This window comes from Aptenodytes patagonicus, chromosome 5, assembly GCF_965638725.1.
Source record: "Aptenodytes patagonicus chromosome 5, bAptPat1.pri.cur, whole genome shotgun sequence".
NCBI classification, from domain to species: domain Eukaryota; kingdom Metazoa; phylum Chordata; class Aves; order Sphenisciformes; family Spheniscidae; genus Aptenodytes; species Aptenodytes patagonicus.
The window spans coordinates 5513760-5534610 of record NC_134953.1 but is presented as its reverse complement, the minus strand read 5'-3'; the positions used below and the strand labels follow the sequence as shown (position 1 = coordinate 5534610).

Below are 20851 nucleotides of genomic sequence, written 5' to 3'. Positions count from 1 at the left end.
AACAGTTGCAAATTTTATCTTGCAAACTGCTCGCTGCCTGGCTTCCTCTGTCACCGGTGTCACTAATTCTCATTCTCTCATTTCCTTTACTTGTCACAAACCATTTGAGCAAGCAGTGAAGCCTATACAGAGTACTGGCTGGATAAAAAAAATAAAGCAAGTAATTCTAGGTAGTGGTGTTTGACCCACTCTTCTGCTAACAAAGTGGTTGCAATAGTCCTAAACAGTATCTGTGGCAACACCTGCATGTTTTATGCCCATTTACTGTGCTGTCGCTGTGCTAAGGGGCTTAGTTGTAATAATTAGCAGACTTTAGGTCAGAGACGATCTGTTAATTATTCTTCTAGCTCTTCACAAGAGCGTAACTTCCATTAAGCCATAGGAGTTGGCTGAATGAATGCTTTTGGAGCTGTGGATGCATGGTGGTTGGGGTGTTTTTCTTACTAGTAATTTTGTAATACATACCTATGAGTGAATGGTTAAAAGTTTTACTTTTTAAAATTCTTTTTTTCCGTCGTTTTTCCTATGGAGACAAAAATGTCTAAAGCACATGAATCTGTGTGCCTGACTTCAGGTATGGTGGATTTCAAAACCAGGTAAACTGTAGGGCTCTGCCCCCCCTCCCCTTTTCTCCACCCCCACATCCAGAGGAAGAAGTAACCTAGTATCTGAAGAATGCAAGTTATGCAGATGTTCAAAAGGCCAAATAAAACAAATAGATGGGCTGCAGCTGCTAGAGCGGTGTAAAGCAAAGAACATTCTCTGCTGTGATGAGAATGCTGTATTTCAGCATGCCACTAGCTTTTGCCTGTTTGAGGAAAATAGCACGGTGAATTAGTTGAACCAGTTTTTATCTTATTTTGATTGTAAATTGTGATTGCTTTCACGATTGTTGAGACTTCAAAAAACCCCAGCTTTCCTCTTAACGAGGAAACAGGAGAATAAGAAGTGGTAGTGTCCTTTCATAGTAAGGAAAGGGGAGTTCTGCAGAAGTACAAATGGTGTGTTTTGTTCTTAATCTTTCAGTGAGAGCTGACAGACTTTTGAGGAAGTATCGGGGGGCGGGGGAATCCTACAACTGGGAGAAGTTAGTATGTTGAAGATGCCTTCAAATATCCTGAAATTAAAATGGGACACCAGACACACTGCAGTACATTAAAGATCAGCTTTCCATCAGAAGGTTTGGGGTTGGGGGAACCGAGGAAGGTTCACTGCCCAATATACTCTTCCAAACTGGATGGCATCTGGAGATTAAAAAAGGTTAAAAAATGATACCAGACTCGATGGGACCAAAACACTTCTCGGATTGAGTAAATCCTTGACATGCAGATTAGTGAAATTGTTCAGCAGTTGATCTGCTGTTTTAGGGCATTCCTAAGCAACACAATGGAGTGCCATAGAGAGATGCCCAAGCAAACACTACCCTCCTCTGGTACATTCACATAGCACAACCTTTTGCAGAAATATTAGTATTGTCCTGGGAATAACATGGGCATGTCACAGCAGCGTAGCCATATACCTCAGGTCTACGGGAGGAGAACTTGCTTGGCTTCTGCCAGCGTTTGGTATTGCTACTTCAGCTTTCATAGCATGGGTAAACACACCTCCCTAACGGGGTCCCATGTACATCTCATGAACCTGGGCAGCTTACTCTTTGTTCATATGTTTTAAGGATGGTATGTAGAACAACAAGCAAGATGTGGCGTCCTTGTCCTGAGCCTTTGGAATTTGGTCATAGTGAAATGTTGGTTTCAACTGTGGAGTCGCATAGAGTTTGCCACCTACCCCTCTCCTGGTCAGAGATCCTGCTCAGAGTTTTCCACTTCCTTAATGCTGCAAAATCCAGTCTGACAATAGTTTAACTTCTGAAAAAAAGACAAGCTCATGATTTCAGGCATTCATTTGAGTTAATATTTTGGACTTGCATGTTACATACGTGTGCGGCAAGTATATCACCCAAGAAAATTGTCAGCTTCTGTGTATTTGGGAATTTGGTTCTAGGACCAAGCTAGATCCCTATATATTTATTTGACCCTGAATTACCCAGAGCTTTGAGCTGGATGTGCTTAGACCTTTTCCTGTAGTGAACTCCTCCAAAAAGACCCAAAAGCTTTTAATCTCTGAAAGGGAGATTTTATTTGAATAAGTACTGGAATAATTAACTTTTTAAATAGAAAAAATGCAAAGCAGCTAGATAAGAAAAATGGAAATAAAAAGTTTGAGCAACTTGCTGTTTTCTGCTGTATTTCTGCAGGTGAGTCTTAACCCAAGAGCAGATTTTTATCCAACTTTGTGAATTTCTGAGTTGCATAAATCTCTGTGCGCTCCTGTCTGTCCCTAAGAAACTCCTTCCATTTCCTCTGAGGCTCAGCTGTGTTTGCACTCTGTTCCTCATTATGCTCTGTTCTTTAGCTGTAGGCACCAAGCTGCTTGCTATGACTTACCTGCTGCAAACACAGTATTTAAACCTTCTGTTTCTTAAGTATGCTTAAAAGCTCACCATGAAAATGAACAATCTTCTTGCATAGGGGTCCACTAATCCAGCCACTTCTGAAAGAAACATAATGTGTAACACAGAAATTAAAATAGTCTTGCATGTCTGTAATTCCGTTTGTTCCTGAATTTCTTGACCAAAGAGGCTATATGATACGGTTTGTGTGTTCATGAATACAGGCGTATGTATGCGCTTGTACCAATGAATATGGACTTTATAGAACAAGAATTCCTCTGCTTTTATGAAGAAACGTACCTCAGCATGATTATTTCAACAGGCCACTGGTACCTGCTTGCAGATACAGAAATCCTCTCACTAGAGTATAATTAATGTTTAAAAAGAAATTAGCAATGGGACGTAACAGAACACTTTTGCCCACTTAAAATGGTGTTGAGTCATACCATTAAGGCTTTTAACTTGCTTATTTGCATTGCAAACTTGTTATGAAGTCTATCATTTTCTCTTGTGGAAGTATCTCTTGGGGAAATTGAACTCTCTTCTTCACTTGATGACATTTGCACAATATGTTCCTGATGTTTGAGGAGTGGGGGGGCGCGATCTTTGAGCTCTACTAGTATGGTAATAGGAGGAAAAAAAACGTTAGCAAAGACATTTGTGTCATGTGACAATATCCACTCTTCTGGCTTTATTTTGTGCTTTTTCTCTAAGAATGACTATAAATTCACCCAGAATGGAGGGCAGCTAAACAGATGGGGAGAAGAGCAAACGGTTATGGTGGGCTTCGTCACCCTGTTAACTAAAACGTGCTCTGAATCTCCTTACTTAATGGTAGTGGAGGCAAAGCTTGTGTGATAAGATCATTTAACCTAATGAAACCGGGTGGGTTTTGTTTGTGTGGTTTGGTTTTTTTTTTAACTTTTATTGTATAACTAATAACTGTCATTATTTAACTGTAACACAATATCCTATTACGTAGTAAAGTTTCTACTGCTTCAGGTTAGGATTTGGGGAGATTTAGTAATATAGTTAGCGGACGAGGGTGAAATGGATGTCTGATTCTTGTGTGATGTTTTGAGGATTTTTGTACCTATAATTGCACATGTGCCTGGACTTGTACTTGTTTGCTCCTGTGAGTCAACTAGGTAGATGCCATTCAGATGCGCGCTGTATCTGTTAATTGCGTGCAACACTTTGGTGTGTGTACTGTCCTGCTTCCAAATGCTGGAACGTGTCTGCGCTCTTAGTTGGTGTCTGCTGTTTGATGCCCCTATAAATACAGATAGTAAAAGCCATGGAGTTCTGGTACCTATGTGTTGTTCCCCGCAAAGAGCTGGGACCTGAGTACTTTGTTGTATGCTCCAGTGCTTTAGATGATAAGCCAGATGACAAGACGCCCTTGTAGTTCATTCATTACTAGCGGTATTACAACAGTACTTAATCTTCACCCGAGGGTGGACCCCCGCTATGGTAATCGCTCTGCTCATTCGAAGCAACAGGCAGTCCGTGCCCCAAAACTTCATAGTTTGAGTCGACAGTTGTGGAAGGAGAAACGGGCACTCACGAGAGACACGATTTGTCCCAAGTCATGCCAAAAACAGGAGCGTCAAGGACAGAAAACGGCTCTCAACGACTCCTGCTCCAGTGCTCTTGTCTGTTGTCTGGTGCATCTGCTAAACCCACCAAGGCACTTACTTCAGGGTGGATTTCTTTTGGGAGGAGCTACTTAACTAACAGTTGTGAGTTAAAATGACAGCTAGCTTTTTGTGCCTCATTATGGTTCTCTCTTTTCCATATTCATGTTAGACTCTTTCCATCTTTAGTGTTTGAGATTTTATGGAAATATTGCTAGTCAAGTGCTACACTTGTGAGAAGGTGAAATGAGGACAAAACACAGGGGACAGATCAGAATCTTTAATCTTTGCTGCTGAATGTAATTTATAAAATGTATTAATCTGGTTTCATTCATTTGCTGAACCATTTTGCACTCTGCTGCTTTGCCTTCATTTTAACTGGTCTGAAGCCAATTTTTTCTAAATAGAAAAGACTCATTTAGTTAGCATACCAAGGAGGTTTAGCCCTTGTACCTTTTTGTCTGAGATCTTGAGGGTCTGTCCCCCCAAAGTTGTGGGGGAGTGTAAGTAGTGGTGTTAGACTTAAACAAATCAATTTCATTGCAGAGCTTTCCCTGTCATAATGATCAGTTTGCAGCACAAATATCATTGATTTTTTCACAGCCCTGTGGAAAAAAAACCCTCAGTTGAAGAACAGCAGTGGGAGAGACTCAGGAGACACTAATTTTGTGGCTGGTGAGAGCAGTCGTGGCTGTTCCCCACCTTTCTTGCTGGCCTCTCTAAGCCTTTTCCATTAAGCCTGGCCTTTAGTTAGAAGCAGCCTGGAAATTCGGTGGTAGCCATGAGAGACTGTGAGCTCTTGAGATGACAGAGAAAGAGCAGCACTCGCGGTGACAGAGAGAGAATAATCTTGCTGGGGTCAGCGGTGCCCCGCCAGCCAGGGCGTGATCATCACCAGACCTGCCAGAGAGCCCCGCTCTGGGTGGCGGGGCTGGCGAGAAAGCAGGGCTGTCTGCGCTCCTGCTCCCAGCCTGACCCCGCTGCTTACCGTTTGTAAACTCAGAGTCAGAATAATTGGTGCATCACAGACTGCCGTCTCCCTTTTTTTTTTTTTTTTGGTGGGTTTTTTTTTTTTTTCCCCTCCTTCCTCCACTGGTACAGATTTTTATAGCTCTTTCCAGGGGCAGATGAACTACAGGTTTCTAGAAAAGACAAAAAAACCACACGGTATTGGAAAAGCAAGGATTCTGTCCGTAACGGTGTGTTAATTGTACTTCACATTCAAACTGTCTGCTTTATTTTTACATTCTGATTCTGGCAGAGTATTGTCCCTGTACTGACCCCTTTTCATCTACTCTTATGCAAGGTGTATTTAAATAGCTGGATTGTAAATCTGGTTCTGGAAAACTTCCCACCTTGCCTGCCGTTCCCCTTGATACTACTATTCTTGTTTAGCCAATGTGGAGAATTGCTGCAGCGGTAGCGGGGCTGCCATGTGCCTTCTGGCAACAGCCTGTGCTGCTTTTGGCCATTGCTTTCTGTCTACTATCGATTATCCACATATGTCAAACTTTTATATGCTCTGAGTCTTTTATGCGCTATATTTTCTGAGCCTGACTATATTTTCGAAGCCTGGTGTACCCGTACTGGAAACTCTAGGTACAGACAATCTGTCACTGGCGGCAAGACATGCAATATTGTGTGTTGTACAAGGAAAAGCTATAATTGTGGAAGCATAGGAAGATTAACAGTGGACTGTTGAAATTGATAGTTGTTCTCAACTAAATATTTGTTGGAATACCACAGAATTTTAAAAATCATTGCACTGCCTGTTAGAATACCACCTTTTATTTCAAGTATTTGCTTTTGAAAGATTTGCTTTTCTGCTGAGATTAAATGTAAAGGATTACATTCTTATCAGATGGAAAATGTTTTTCTGATGTTGTTCAACAACATAAAGTTCAAATGCAAGAACATAAAAGCACAGGGAAGTTTACAGAAAATGTGAATTTTGGTCTGATTTTTGTGGTAATTTTTTTTCCCTCCTGCCCTCACTGTCTACATGGGGTTCCCAAGAGTAGGAGCTTCAGTGTACCCAGAGAAATCAGAATCCCATAAGAATTAACGTGAGGATCTGGCAGGAGACTTTTGTTTAATCCCCCTTTGCAGTCTGAATACCCAGAAAAGAAGACCGTGTGGTGATGTATAAGATGTGTAAAGAGCAAGTTTCTGACCGGTTTGGTTCGACTGTTATTTGAAAAAAAGAACAACACGTGTAGAAGAGAACAGCTGAGACTTGTCAGCCATTTCAGCAAAGGAAACAGGCAGAATTTGACAGAGTTTAAGAACTGCAGGTTGGGAAATACCAGGTACAAAAAGGTTTAGCTATTCCAAGTGTATTGGTCTACAGGAGAAGAGTTAAGAGGTTAAAATAACTGCAAAAGAACGTACTAATGGTGGGGAAAATATTGTCTGTTCTGTTGTCAGTCAATTCATGTGAGTAAAAATAGGGTACTATTGTGCAAGGTGATATATAAACACCTTAGTTGATGTTCTAATATAGATCTGTGCTTTGAGGGGAGGGGTAGGATGGACCAGGTAAGGGCAGCAAACCTACGTCATTTCAGTTCTTATTTATATTTTGGGTAGTGGAAGTACTTCAGCTCAGGGCAAAGGAAAGAGTTGTGGGATGGTGATCTCTCAGCACTTATGAGTGAAGTTTTGTAAGATAACTGAAGCAATGTAACTTTGCCACCAGCTAAGGGAAAGATTGAACTCCTCCCCCTGTGTTTCCACTGCATCCCCTGAGTAGGTTCAGCTCTCTTAGTTGGGTAAGTATTTCGCTACCCACCTTTAACTCTTACCAGGTAGTTATTTAGCTGAATCGACGCACTAAACTGCCAAAAACCCCCACCCTACTGAGTCGGTTCTTTGCTGTATTAAAGTGAATAGGTTTCTCTAGTCTGTCAAGTGTCAGAGCCAACACAAGGTCGGCAGCAGAAGAGCATGGACAGCAATGAGCCATTCGATTGTCTCATTTGCAAAAACCTCACTCTTTCAGCTTGATTTTGCATGCAGTGTTAAGAACAGGGTCTTCACAGTGTGCATTCTCCATGTTTTCCTGTATGTGTGTTGTGGTCCTCAGAGGCACGGTTGGCCGTACCACCAAGTGAAGACTGCAGGAGAGTGAAGCACAGATGAGGACATGGAGAAACTCACTTTGCACAGCACTCTTTTTCCTGCATATCGCCTTCCCCACAGCCTGCTTGTGGCGGGAGTCCTCTGAATGCTCCCAAATCCCTTCCAGAGGCAGGCAGGTTATTTTAAGCTGCTAGTGGAGTTCAGCTAATTTGTCTGATTTTGCATGTCTGGCTCAGTACGTGCATTTTCTCTTCCCGCAGACGAGTGGGGGGGTCAGTGATCACTGATCTCCAGCTGATGACTTGTATTAACTAGGGGCAGCAGCATCTCCAACCAGCTGAGCTGAACACCGCTGAGGATGGCAGTGTGAGCCCCTGGGGAGGTACACACAGGGTTATCGGCACACGCAGTCAGTCAGAGCATTAAGTCTGCTCGGGGATGTTAGATGTCTGCTTGAGTGTTTGGAGAGCCCTGGCTTGCTGCTTCTGCACCTGCGGGCTTGGAAACTGGTTTTGCCATCTGCCCAAGGCGTGGAGAGGCCTCCAGGAGCAGGATTGCCGTGTCCAAATGCGTCCGAGGGCTCTCTCGGTTTCCCCCTTGCACAGTTTGAGGGAGAAGCCAAGTTGCGCCTGGTCCTGTCTAACCCCTCCTCGCTGTGTGAAGGAAACCTCCCTGCATGTTTGCAGCTGCCACAGGGCTCTCCTGCAACGTGGAGGTTGGTGTCTGTAAGAAAAGACGGATGCGGGGATCTGCGGGAGGGGATTTTTCCTGCCTCGTGCAGCTTTGTGTCATCACCCTGGAAGGAGCACTGAACGGCTTCTTGCTGAGGACAGCGGGCAGATTGAAAAGCAGCCCCATGCAGGGACCTTTTATGTCCATCTGCTGCAAACTGTGCTCTTCATAGGCTGGGTTTGGGAATGAGCCCCCATCACTGGAAGTGTTCATGTGCGGCCAGGTCCTAGACTGGCAGCTGCCCTTCCTCAACCTGCTCTGGTACAGGAATGGGGCTAGCCATTAGTAAAAGACTACACATGTGCGCACTCTGTGTGCGTGCGTGGCAGGGGATATATTCAGAAGTGAAGAGATTGGAGTACCGTGTCTGGTTTGGCAAGGAGAATGTGAAGATGCGGTATCGATGTCTGTGCCTTTTGTAGGCTGGAATGAATTGCTGCAAAAAAACCCTTGCGGGGCCTCGGTCCGTTTAAATAAAGGGCGTACGTGTTAATCCTTGTTATTCCCCGCAACTCTTTAATTGCTTTCTCCCACTAAATGTAAAAGATTTGAAATATACCGTGAGGTACAGCTTTTGGAGGCATGAAAACATATGCATTTGTGATGGCTCGCTTTCTTTTGCAATCCAAGCATGCATTTCAAAGGATTATGAACTCTGAGTCGATAATGCACTTCGGCAATGTTGCGTTGTCAAAAACGCTACCAGTTCCATGGTAACTATTAATTGTTGGATTTCACATGGCAGGGAGGTTTGAACACCGTATATGATTGCACGTGGTGAGCTCTATTGCTGCTGGGGTGGGAGGATGTCAGCCGCTTTTGAAAAGTTGTTCGTACTTGGGAATGACTTTGCCACTTACAAAGTTGAGAGAGGAGATTATGCATGTTAAGAATCAAATTTCTGGCCCCATTAAGTTGCTGTAGGAATTTTGCCACTGGCTTCAATCCATCAGTGATTTCACGAACAAATTCAACATCCAAAAGAAGATCCAGTCAGTGCCTCCGAGGAGTTGACGGGAGAGGTGTAAAAGATGGCTTAGTGAATGAGAAGAGGTAGCTCGTTGCGTATGTGTTTCACTTTTCTCTAGCAAAGAGAAGAAAACTTTTTCAATATTCAGTGTGTGTGTTATTCCTTCCACAGTTTTCGGATTTCACGTGACTGTGTTGGGGAACCCTATAGTTTTAAGATTGTAATTGTAATGAAATGAGGATATTAAGAAATATGCTGTGACATGAAATGTTACTGCAAAGATTCTTGAAGTTTAAATTGTTCTTTTCACTCTATTATAATATCTAACAATACTATTATATAACTTGTAATTGTACAATGGTATTAAATAGAAATTATTTCCATTAAGGAATATCGTAATAAAATGTTCGTGAATATTATAACTTCTGATCAGCTATGTGTATATTCAGATATCTCACATTATAATTCTAAAATACAATTTTAACACCATCAATAGGCGTGTATCTTTTTATGGACAGATTTTTTTTTTTAAAAAGTAGCCATTATTACAACATTTGTGATAAGAGGAACAGCAAAAACTTAAAATTTGTATTATTCTGTTATCACAAATTCCTGTTTTCTGGTTCGGGTCGTTGACACAGTATTTAGTACTGTGATTGGAAATCAGGGTCTGAATTGACGCTTGATGATAAAATATATTTACTTCATACCTTTTCAAATTGCTTCCAGTTAGAAATAGACATTTTAGCTAATCCAGAAGGCAATAAAGCCAATCTCTCAGGCATTTTTGATGTAAACAATCCTAAGTTTACCACTGTGGTTTATATTCCAGCAGCTTCAAGATTCCTTTGTCATTCTGGGGGACGTATTAGTACCCGGGAACAGGCTGCCTTTGCCTGGAGTGTTTACTATCAAACTAAGTTGGGAAGAATATTCAATGGTTTCATCGCTTTTTTGCAGATGAATACTGCAGGTGCAAAAGCACACTGTAATTTATGTAATAATGTATGGCAGAGCTCGAGTCTGACGTCGCTGTTCCCTGTGTCCAGACCGTTCATTGACTTAGCTTTAAAATTTAGAAAGAAATCATTGAACCCTGAACATTGCAGTTCCATTGATCCATGTACCAAAACTGTTCTTCCTCTGCTTCAGCCCAGCACTTCTACACGGCTCTGCAACGCACAAATCAGCATGAAGTGGTATAACCACTTGAGCAAATGTATATTTCCCACTCATCGGATAAATCAGCATCTTTTAAATGCAGCACATGGCTGTAGTTTATGAAGTAAAGTGCCTGTTGTTTTATGTCTCTAGATTAAAGTTTCGAAAATGCACTGAATTTTTGTAGAATAAATTGTGTGGAGAAAATCTGATTTGAAATCTATAAGCAATCTGCTCTCACTTGATGAGAATTTAGTCATTATTCCTTCAGCCATAAACTTACTGAGACTGTTTCTGTATCGTCTAGGAGTTTTTTTCTGAAAAAGTTGATATCTAAGATTTTATCTATTATTCAAGTTTTAAAGTAAGAGTATAGTCTATCCTTAGTTGGGCTATACAGTCAGCTAAATGTACTGTGTTTTCTAAATGCATATTGTCTAAAGTGTTTGTGGCTTCTCTTTTCTGTAAATATTAATGAAAATCTATACTTAATTCTGCTGCATTTTGTCTTTTGGAACACATTTCAGTGTGGTGTTAAAGAAATGGTAGCTGCCAAAATCTATTTTCAGTTAATTTTGCATATTTAAAGTTCCATTGAAATGCTTTCTGTATCAAGTGGAGGCAAAGAAGCTGGCTCTTATAAATAGCATCTGCTTTATTCCATATTTTAGTCAAGTTCAGAATTAGTGCTGTGCTTTTCAGTATCCTCAGTATTCGTGTACAGGAGGGGTGTCAGTGGATTTTATTCCCTATCGGGGTGAAACTGTTTTCAGCAACTGTATTAACTATGGAACAATAAATTGCTGTTGTACCTAGTGTTTTCTCCTTAGTCCACTAAGGATGCATTCATGCTTATGCTTAACTTTATGCACTGTTAGGCAGATCCTCCTCAGAGAGTTATGCTGAGTTGCACCTTTTCTGGTGCATCAAATTAGTGTTGTCTATACATGCAGTTCTTTGTAAGAATCTCTTTTTATGTTAAATACCTCTTTACCCACTCCTCAAACAACAACATCCTCTCAGCTCTGTTATCCACTTACAAAGAAGTCTACCAAGGTAAATGATTTGTTTTGTCTCTGTTGTATTTCCAAGGGGGTAATTTAGTGCATCGTAACGAAAATTTCAGTTGGGGCAGACTCTGTAATCCTCTACTACTTTTGAAGGCATTATGTTATGACTCAGTACTGGTCATGAAACACAGTATGGTTATTGTATGACCATAATGTGTTTTGGTCCACTATCATGCAATAAACGTATCTGGTGATAGCCATATAACCATGCCTCAGGCATGGTGCTTACATGCTGCGTCCCAGGACGTGCTCTCCTGGCCGAGTGCTGGGAGCAAGCTGCTCGTGCCGTTCATGGGGTGGGAATTGCTTTCAGTCAAACAGCAAGAGAAAGGTTTTGGAGCTTTGGGAGAGAAAAGCAGAGGTCTAAAATAATTTGCCCATCCTGTGGCAGAGTCTCTGTTGCAGGAAGGATGACAAGAGGAGTAGATGTGAAAGCTGAATTAATTCTTCTGATAGGTCAAGTCTAGATTCTTGCCCTGGAGTTTCTCAAAAGAGCGAGCTATATAGCTGCAGAAATAAAAAGCTTTTCAAAAAACAGACAGCTAAAGCTTTGGTATACATGCTACAACATATTCTGTGTACAGAGTGTAGTTTTCAGCCCAGGAATCAGGCTGATACTGAAATGAGTGTCTATTGCACCTCACCGAGTACTCAGTTATATCTTTCTGTCCAGTTTATTAAAAAAGCAGATAACTTCATGTCTCTGCATAGCTGAAACACATTGTCTCTCCAACCTCCTCTCCCATTTGAGGGTGTTGCTAAGTTTGGTCAAAAAAGGAATATTTAAAAGTGACTCCTCATCTGTTATCAAAAGTGAATATGACTATGCTGGTTTTTCCTCTTTTGCTTTTGAAATATGTAGTGACAAAATTCCAAGGTGCCATAAAGATCTTAAATGCCTATCCCTGCCTGTTGAAATAATTTGCCTATCCTGCTATCGCCTGCGGGGAGCGGAGGGTTTGGGAGTGGTAATGGCTCTAATTAATGCTCTAATAGAAAATTTATGGAGAGCTAAACAGCACTTGCCTACAAAACTAATGTTGGTGGTGTCACCCTTGTTCATTCTTGCTTTAACAGCTGCTTATGCTGCATGTACCTCTGGAACCAGGACAAGGTTAGCAACAGCTGTGCATGGAAATTGGTGAAAATTCATTAAAATTGAACAGGTTAAAGTTACCTTCCTCAAGTTATTTGATTTTTCAACTAAATGTAATTGGGTTAAGAAAAAAAAAAAAAAAGCTGCTCCTTGTAAGGATGCTCTGCATTACCTCTCGTGTGCTGCAGTTCACGTGCTCTCAGCTCACCCCGGGGGTCTGCATGGTTGGTGGGGATGTGGTCACAGTTGGGTTCTGCTCTCAGCACGGCACGTGTGCCTGGAGGGATTAGCTGGTACCTGAGGCGGTTCTTCCCTCTGCTTCTGAGAGCTGGCCGGGTTTTCCCCCTTGGAAGAGGATAGATCTTTAAATGCTGACAGCTGTTCTTTGAATGCGAAAGATTTTGGTGTTAGCAGGGGCCTAAGCAGAGGGGATGCTGCCGCGGAGTCTGCATTATACTGGACTTCAGGTGAAGGGAGGAGGGCAGAGAGAGCACGCTGAAGTTAATTTCCAGCTTGCGGCAGAGGGTCTTATAAGGCTGTATAACCACCCTGAGCTCTCGCTCTGTGTAGTGCCCTTGCCAGATTTTTTTGTGGCCAGCAGGTTTCTGCTCTCCCGCTGGGTCATTTAGTGCCTGGCTGAGCGCTCACAGAAGCTAAGAGAGGTTTTCCACTGAGGACCTGTCCTTTACCCCCACTAGCTGTGGGGCCAGCAGAGCCCGCATGCGCAGCCTGGGGCCGAGGCTGTTACCCTTTCTGTCCCAAGTCAGACAAGAGTGGGTGACAGCAGGTACTGACTTTGCTTGGCCTTTTCATTTCCTTTCCTGGTGGCCCTGGGTGCGGGTCCTTGTGGAGTGACAGCTATAAAATTAGATAATCAGTTAATCGCTGGTAAATTAGCCTTGTGTCTTTGCGGAGAACAAATACAGTATTTATGTAAAAGTTGTTAGGAGTTTTTATCTTTTTAATTAGCAGAAATAGATGCAAAATGAATGATGATTAGGCAGCTGATGAATTCAGTAGTACAATTATGCCTAAAGCTATGCCCCAGCATTTAATGCTGGATGCTCTGAGCAATCAAAGAAGCCTACTTCTGTAATTTATTAAAAAAAAAAGTTAGATATAAAACAAGACTGTGTATATTACAAGTATATCAACTTCAATGCCTGAGAAAACCTTTCTAAAATCCGGTAATATAAATATTTTTATAATACTTTGTTTAATTTAAAATAAAAAAAAAAGAAATACCAACTGAATTGTTACTGTAGTAACTGTTAACTTTGAGGTTTATGTGAAAGGCTGTTCTTTAAAAACAGCTAATCAAATCCTGAGCATTCACTAGAAATGAGTAAGGATTCTCTACAACACAGGAATTGTGAAAATGAATGTCTCTTTCTTCCTCCTCCTTTCGGGCAGTCTGAGCTGGAGGAGAGGAGGAAATTACAGAGCCCTGGGCGTCTGCTCTGGGAGGCTTTAAGAAAACGCAAGCCATGATGAGCAGCTGCCTTGTATGCAGCCAGTTGGGAAGGCTAAACTGATTAGTCTGTAAACACTAGGAGATGGTAAGTGTTGGTGTCAAAGGGACTGTGACAGTCATCAGATTGTGGTTTATCTCAGGCTGTCGTTTGAATGATGGCTCTCCCCCACAGAAGCAGTTTTCTGGCTTTGTAGAGGTATAATCTGAGCCCGGGTTGACGGATCGAGCTCTGCTCGAAGCAGCTTCCCGGTTCGCTGTTTTGCACTACCAACCCTGGGCTTTTCATGAACAAGCCTGTTATTTTCTCTTCACCAACCAGGCATTACAAACATAAAATTTACTAGTCCTAACAGAGTGGAAATTGGCACTTGCCTATTTGCAGAAGAGTATTAGACAGCAACAGAGAGTCCCTTCGGGGGGAAGCATGGGGGCTGCTCATAAGAGCAGCAAGCGGGCACTTTCTCTCCCGTGTTTGCCTGGTGCAGCAGCAAGGTTACAATTCACCCTTTGTGCTCAGAGGTGGGTCACAGGAAAAGGCAAGCCTGTAGACAGATGGACTTCTAACCTACCACAGAGCTGGGCAAGAGCATGAGGTGATTGTTTCTGCTCTAGCTCAGTGATGCTCTTAGGAGGGGATGGCATGTGGTCAGTGAGCATGGCGGTGGATGGTGGGTACGGTCATCTCTGTACTGGGTTCAGGGCAGGTGTTCTTCAGCGAGGCAGCTGAGTGCGCGTGCAGGAACTATAGCTCATCTCTGATAGAAGTTCAGTAGCTGCACTACTTAGGTGAAGTTGTATATAAAATCCACACTCGGCTTCTTTGTTCAATGCTGCAGAGAGGAAAGAAGCCCCTACTCCACTACATGTGGATGACTCGACTATTTTAAGTTTTGGGGTTTTTTAGCACCTGTTGATGTAGTCATAGGAACTTATGCTAAAATGTAGTCAATGGGAAGAAAAAGGGATTTACTTGCATGTGTAGGGTAGGGGACCTCCTGCAGTCTCATACTTCCCAGTAAGGGCTGCCATTTTCCACAGCAGATACCCTCTATTCTGGGCGATGAGCGAGCCCTTCTTGCTAAAGCTTTTCTGGCAGCCCCTGAGGCACCATCACCTGGATGCTAAATTATTATTTTGTTAAGGGTCGGAGGGAGCAGTCTGAAGCTCTGAAAGCCAGCCACAGCAGAGCTCCTCCATGCAACCCCCACAGTTGCAGATGAGTCGGGATGGGGTTCAGGGGACCAGAAGACCAGTTTCAGATGCTGCCCACTGGGAGATCATGGAAACAGAGAAAAGTTTGGGTCGGAAGGGACCTTTAAAGGTCATCTAGTCCAACCCCCCTGCCCTGGGCAGGGACATCTTCAACTAGATCAGGTTGCTCAGAGCCCCGTCCAGCCTGACCTGGAATGTTTCCAGGGATGGGGCATCCACCACCTCTCTGGGCAACCTGGGCCAGTGCTTCACCACCCTCAGCATAAAACATTTCTTCCTTCGATCTAGTCTCAATCTACCCCCCTTTAATTTAAAGCCATTCCCCCTTGTCCTGTCGCAACAGGCCCTGCTAAAAAGTCTGTCGCCATCTTTTTTAGAAGCCCCCTTGAAGTACTGAAAGGCTGCAATAAGGTCTCCCCGAAGCCTTCTCCTCTCCAGGCTGAACAACCCCAACTCTCTCAGCCTTTCTTCACAGGAGAGGTGTTCCATCCCCCTGATCATTTTCGTGGCCCTCCTCTGGACCCGCTCCAACAGGTCCGTGTCTTTCCTGTGCTGAGGGCTCCAGAGCTGGACGCAGTGCTCCAGGTGGGGTCTCACCAGAGCAGAGCAGAGGGGCAGAATCCCCTCCCTCGACCTGCTGGCCACGCTGCTTTGGATGCAGCCCAGGATATGGTTGGTCTTCTGATCAGAGGGAGCAGTCTGAAGCTTTGAAAGCCAGATCCAGAATAGGAGGATAAACAATAAATGGAGATAAGTTAGAGAACCTGAAAAGATTGCTGTTAACCTCTTTACAGCAGAGAAAATTTTTAAACCAAACAAAGTGTAATTGAAAAGAGTATGGAGGCTAAGGGGATATACAGATGTTACCTAAAAAGGTTATTGCTGCTTTTGGAGGTTCTGTAGCAAAGTGGGGAACAATTATAAGCTTTTTTTTTTTTTTTTTAAATTCAGGACAAGAATTTCTAGGGAACCTGGCTTGAGCTTTGGAGCAAAGGCTGGAGACTGGAATTTGGATGATTCAGCAGGGGACTGATAGAGGAAGAAAGAGTTTGTGGAGAAAGCTATGAGACATGTTAGAGTATCATGTCTTTTTTTTATGCCTTAATAACAGGCATGGTGTCTCCTGTTTTTTTGGTTTTTTTTTTTGCTCACGTGAGTTAAAAAATTGTCGTATTTAAAACTGTTACGTAAATGTGCATCACCTTTCATGATTGGTCCTCTATATGTTACTTGTATTTAGAATAGTAATTTTTGCTACTGTCATTTGAATTGTGTAAGAGCATCTTTCCCTTCCTTCCAATTCTCTTGAGAGTAAACCATCCCTAGCACATCCTGATGAGGCAATTCAAAATGCTCATATTCCTGGTATGAGCTGTTTCTTTAATGAGGGCCCGTAATGGTCCCTCCATACTTGCTCAATGGAAAAGCATATTTTAAGACACAGGCTTTGTTTTAAAAGCTGTTGGCAGCTGCCTTGAAATAGGTGTATTTATCTCCACTCTCCTAGCTGAAGATTTGTACGAAATGCGACAAGTAAGAAACCAGTTTTCCTGTTCTGGATGCAGTGGGAAGCGCTAGTTGATCTGCAAGCTGTGGAAGGGTGGTGACATTGGCTACTAGTTTGCAAGGGTAAGAGACTATTGATTTCTGGCAAATACATTATGGTGTAAGGTAAACATTCATAAAAGCCATGGAGAGAGCGTAATAATATTCAGCAGTGGAAATAAAAAATGCAATTGATTTACCATACTGCCATAAACCAGCGCTCTTCCCCTCCCTGCTCTCTCTCCCCTCTAGCAAGCTCTTCCCTGCTGCTGTGCCTCTGTCCAGGCACCCACCAGGGAGCTGAGGGCACTGCTAGCTCTAATTGCCTGGAATTTGGCAGCCCAGAGGGGATGCCACTTGCTCGACATTTATAACTTGCAGCTGTGCCATCCAGGCTTGAACTCAATGTGGTAAACCCATCTGGTCTGAGAAAGCCAAGCTTCTCTCCCCGTTCCCAAACTCCCCCACCCAGCACCATCCCCTTGCCCCCAGCCCACATGAACCTTCTGCACCTCCATCCCTCTGGGGGGGGGTCAGCAAGACAATGTGTCTTCTGCTGGGGCCAAGGCTTCCTTCCATCCAACTGTTGTGCAACTGGAAAAAATGAAATTGGGATTTTCTTATTTTTATTGTCCTGCATGAAAACTAAACCATTGCTAGCAGTTGCTTGGTGTATCATGTTTCTTTTTAAATTCAATTCCATGACTGCTTCATAAGGAACAAGGCCAATATGGCAGCGTTGTGCCGGTGGGATGCTGTTTCAGTTTGCTGTTTGTATACCAGCTAGGAGACTTTCTCCTCCGCTTCCAGAAGGTCGAGATCAATGTTGCATGACTTTGTGGATGTTGGATGCGTTTTTCAGGTCTCTTAAATATTTAAGTGCTGGGCCCAGTGAGAGGGAAGGGACATCTTATTTTTTTTTTTCAGCCTGTCAGTGCAAACCCAGAAGCGAATGGATCTGGATATGACTTTGTAAGCTCAGAGGTCAAAGTTTGAAACACTCACGCTTGAGGTTGGGAGGCAATAGGTTTGTCCTTTTTTTGCTATAAAGCAATCTTGCATCCTTGGGTCTCCAGGTACTCCCTTATGCCTTGCCTTTTAATGGCACAGGCTTTTTTTTTAAATCTAAGCAATGATGCCAACTTTTTTTTCTTTTCTTTTCTTCTTCCCCTTTTCATAAGCAAGCCAGCCTTTTGTGGTCTGTGCCGTAGTAGTCACTGCTTCATCTCGTGTGGCATTTCTGTCAGTTCTGGTTTGTCAGCCTGGCCTGCAGATCAGAGGTGGGGAAACCAGGATCTTTATGGGATAAGTAGCCCCTTCTTCTGTTGCAGCCATAGTAAAAGTTGAGGCCCTCTTACTAGATCATGACAGTGCTCTGTTGCGATGTTATAACTGTGCAGTAGTGCCTTTTAAGAGTTTTTTGGCTCAGTCTTAGTTTTTATGCAAACTGCCCTGTTGTGTCGTTGCTCTAGCTGGCTGTGTCACCGTTTTCCAACCTCAGTTACAGTTCTCGCTTCCTCTTCTCTCACAACTGGAAACTGTTCAGCTTTTCAACTACATCCCATTTCTTTTGACTCAGAGTACTAAGAGAGACTGTTAGATTTGGAATTTTTTTTCCTTTTAAAATATATAACGTGATCTAAAAATGGCCAAAGTGTGTGCGCACTAGCTTAAATAATGTATGGCTTCCAATGCACCCTGTTAAAATCTGTGCAGTGTTGCTGTTTGGAGGTAATTAATGTTGTGGTATTACTCCTTATATTAAGTAAATTACTGCTGAATATTAATCCGTTGAAATACAAAACTGTAAAGAATTTCATGATGACCTTTGTATATGAAATTGAGTATAATTATTAAATTTGTAGAAGACCTGTTGAATTCGCTAACGTGTACTAACTCATACTCTCACTTCCCAAGGACTGCTGAGTTGATGTTGTTTCCAGTAAGCTTGCTGGAAGTGGGAAGAGAGCATTTGCAAGAGGTTTCTGCCACGTCATTAACGTATTCTTTTGTTTGTAAGTGTTGTCTAAAATAAATCCGCACAATATGCATGTAGTCATGTATGCTCTCATGTGCACAGATGTACATAGAGCGTCAGTAAAAAAAAAAAGTCTCAGACCTAATTCATAACGAGTAAAGAACTTAATGGCAGGTCAGAGTACAGTTTTGGAGGTGGCTGTTGTGTGAGATGATTCTGAGGCTGGGTTGGGGAGAGAGACAGCAAAAGCTTTGTATGCTCAGCTAAAATTACTGGTCTCTCCCTCTTACAGTGACTAGGAGTTTCAAAGATGACAGATTACTTTTTGTTTTTCTTGAGTAAAATCTGGCCAGTGAGTTAAATCAGTTTTTCTCAGCTTCTGAAAAATTCTTAGCTGTGCAACATGTCACTAAATGAAAATACGGATTACCTGCACAGAAAGATAGAGATAAATCTGTCTTCTGAAGGAATGGTTTTTGGTTTTCTGTCAGTACTTCTAACCCACAACTTAGATTTTTTTTTTTTTTTTTAATGAAAAACTTTTTTTTTTTTTTAAATGTGTGAGATCCATTTGTCTTCAACTTGCTTGTTTTGCCAACAGTGTCTGGCAAGTGACTCAGAACAAACAAGTAGTATTAAATGCTAAATGCTGCGTGGCTGAAAGGTAAAGCCTTCTTCCTCTTATAAAAAAATTACAAAAGCACTTGGTTTGCACTTTTACGTATATTCTGGTTTTCCACCTAAATTGTGTCTGTGGCTGCCATGGCTGCTGTGTTGCAGTAGTGTTGCTGAGCTCTTGGATTATGAGGAAGAGGGAAGCGTTTGCTCCGTTCCGGGATGCCATGCCGAGCCTGGCCATGTTTTGGGGCAGAGTCCCTTGGTCTTGGTCAGGATCTAGTTCAAGAGTATCTTTAGTCTAGACTTTCATTTCTGCTGCTGTCTACATTTTTGGAAAGCCTACCTTTGCCTGCAGACGTACGATTTGGACAGACAGCTGTATGTAGATGAGGGTGGCTCCTGACCTCATTCCTTGTGCACACGTGGAGTTAGTTGCAAGCAGCTGTCTGCGGAGAACTTTGACTTCACGAAGCGCTGCCTGCAGTGACGAGAAGTGGTCGTGTGAACTAAGCCACGGGCAAGGTAAAGGGGGAATGGATAGGCACCGATACTGATGCAGAGTTTGGGCACTGTGAAGTCCTGGGTAGTTCCTCTGAGGTCCTCTGGAAATCAGTTGGTGCTGAGAGGACTTGGCACATTGCTGGAGATGCTCAGTATTTTGAGCTGAACTGAGTAAGAGGACAGCAGCAGCGCTCAGGCTCGGTAAGAGCAGAGGACTTGTATGACGTGCTTTATATTCTGGGTTCTTCCCAGTTCACCGGATGAGACCTTTATTCATTTTACCTTCTTCATATTTGTGTTACCTTCTCTATTTAGGGATTTGCAGTAGTGGCTATTGCTGTATGCCTGCAGGTCTAGCTATACTGGATCCTCCTGCAGAAGTTGTGCCGCTATCCCTGTCCTCATTTTGGATAGGATGGGTTTAAGATAATAAAAAAATGTGTGTGCTAAAGTCATAAATGTGCCCTAATCTGCTCTTCTGCCACGGGGCCTCCTCAGGTGTAATGGGGGTTGCAGATAGTTTCAGATTATCAAGTGCATGGGTAGATCTTTATGGCAGAAGGTTTTTACATCACTTTTTGCTTTCTCCCAGTATAGAGGAAAGAAGATAGAAAGCCGGAGTGTTTGGCAATGCTTGTGCCAATAGTAAGTTTGCGGCACGCTTGGTTTCTGTTAGTCCTTTGGGTTTGCTGGCCTGATTTGGAAAACAGAATTTCCAGTGGAGTTTGGATCTGAATTTCCATCGTCCTCACTGAGAAACAGAGTTACCTTGAATAAGGTCACCTCAAGGGAGGTGACAGCTGTAGGACCTAGCCCATGGTGTCCTCTTGTTTGCTTAAGGAGGCAAACTTATGTTTCTTGTCTCTTCTTAATCATTTTCACTCGGAATGGATTTCGGGACTGAGTACTTTGTGTTGGTTGGCTCGAATTTGGAGACTGAGATTATGCAACAGGACTGTCTTGAGCATTTGATGTGTGGGAAGGTGGTGCTTGCTTCTGATTTTTAGGATATCTGCACAGATACAGCTGAGCTGGTTTGGAGTGGACTGATCCAGCTTTAGAAATAAAATGTACCATTGGTACAGAGACAGCTGTCTCGGCCCTGTACAAGCTCAAGACAGCAGTTAGTGTCACTGTACACCACGGCTATCCTGTTTGCAGATCTAAGCTAATGGCTTTACTGCAGTTACCTGCCGGCCAGTGTGGCATACCCTTGGAAGGGGGAGAAGAGGATGGACCTTCGTTGTGCACGGTGGGTGGCACGGATGTTAGAGGTTTTGGGGAATTTTTTTCCTGCCATGTTGATGACTTATATTCAGTAATCCTA

At 42.9% G+C, this 20851-nt stretch overlaps 1 protein-coding gene across 8 annotated transcripts in view; it reads left to right on the top strand.

Annotated features, from left to right (window-relative positions):
* The window catches only part of ZMIZ1 (zinc finger MIZ-type containing 1), a 364718-nt gene that overhangs the window by 70901 nt on the left and 272966 nt on the right, over positions 1–20851 (top strand). The window lies entirely within an intron of this gene.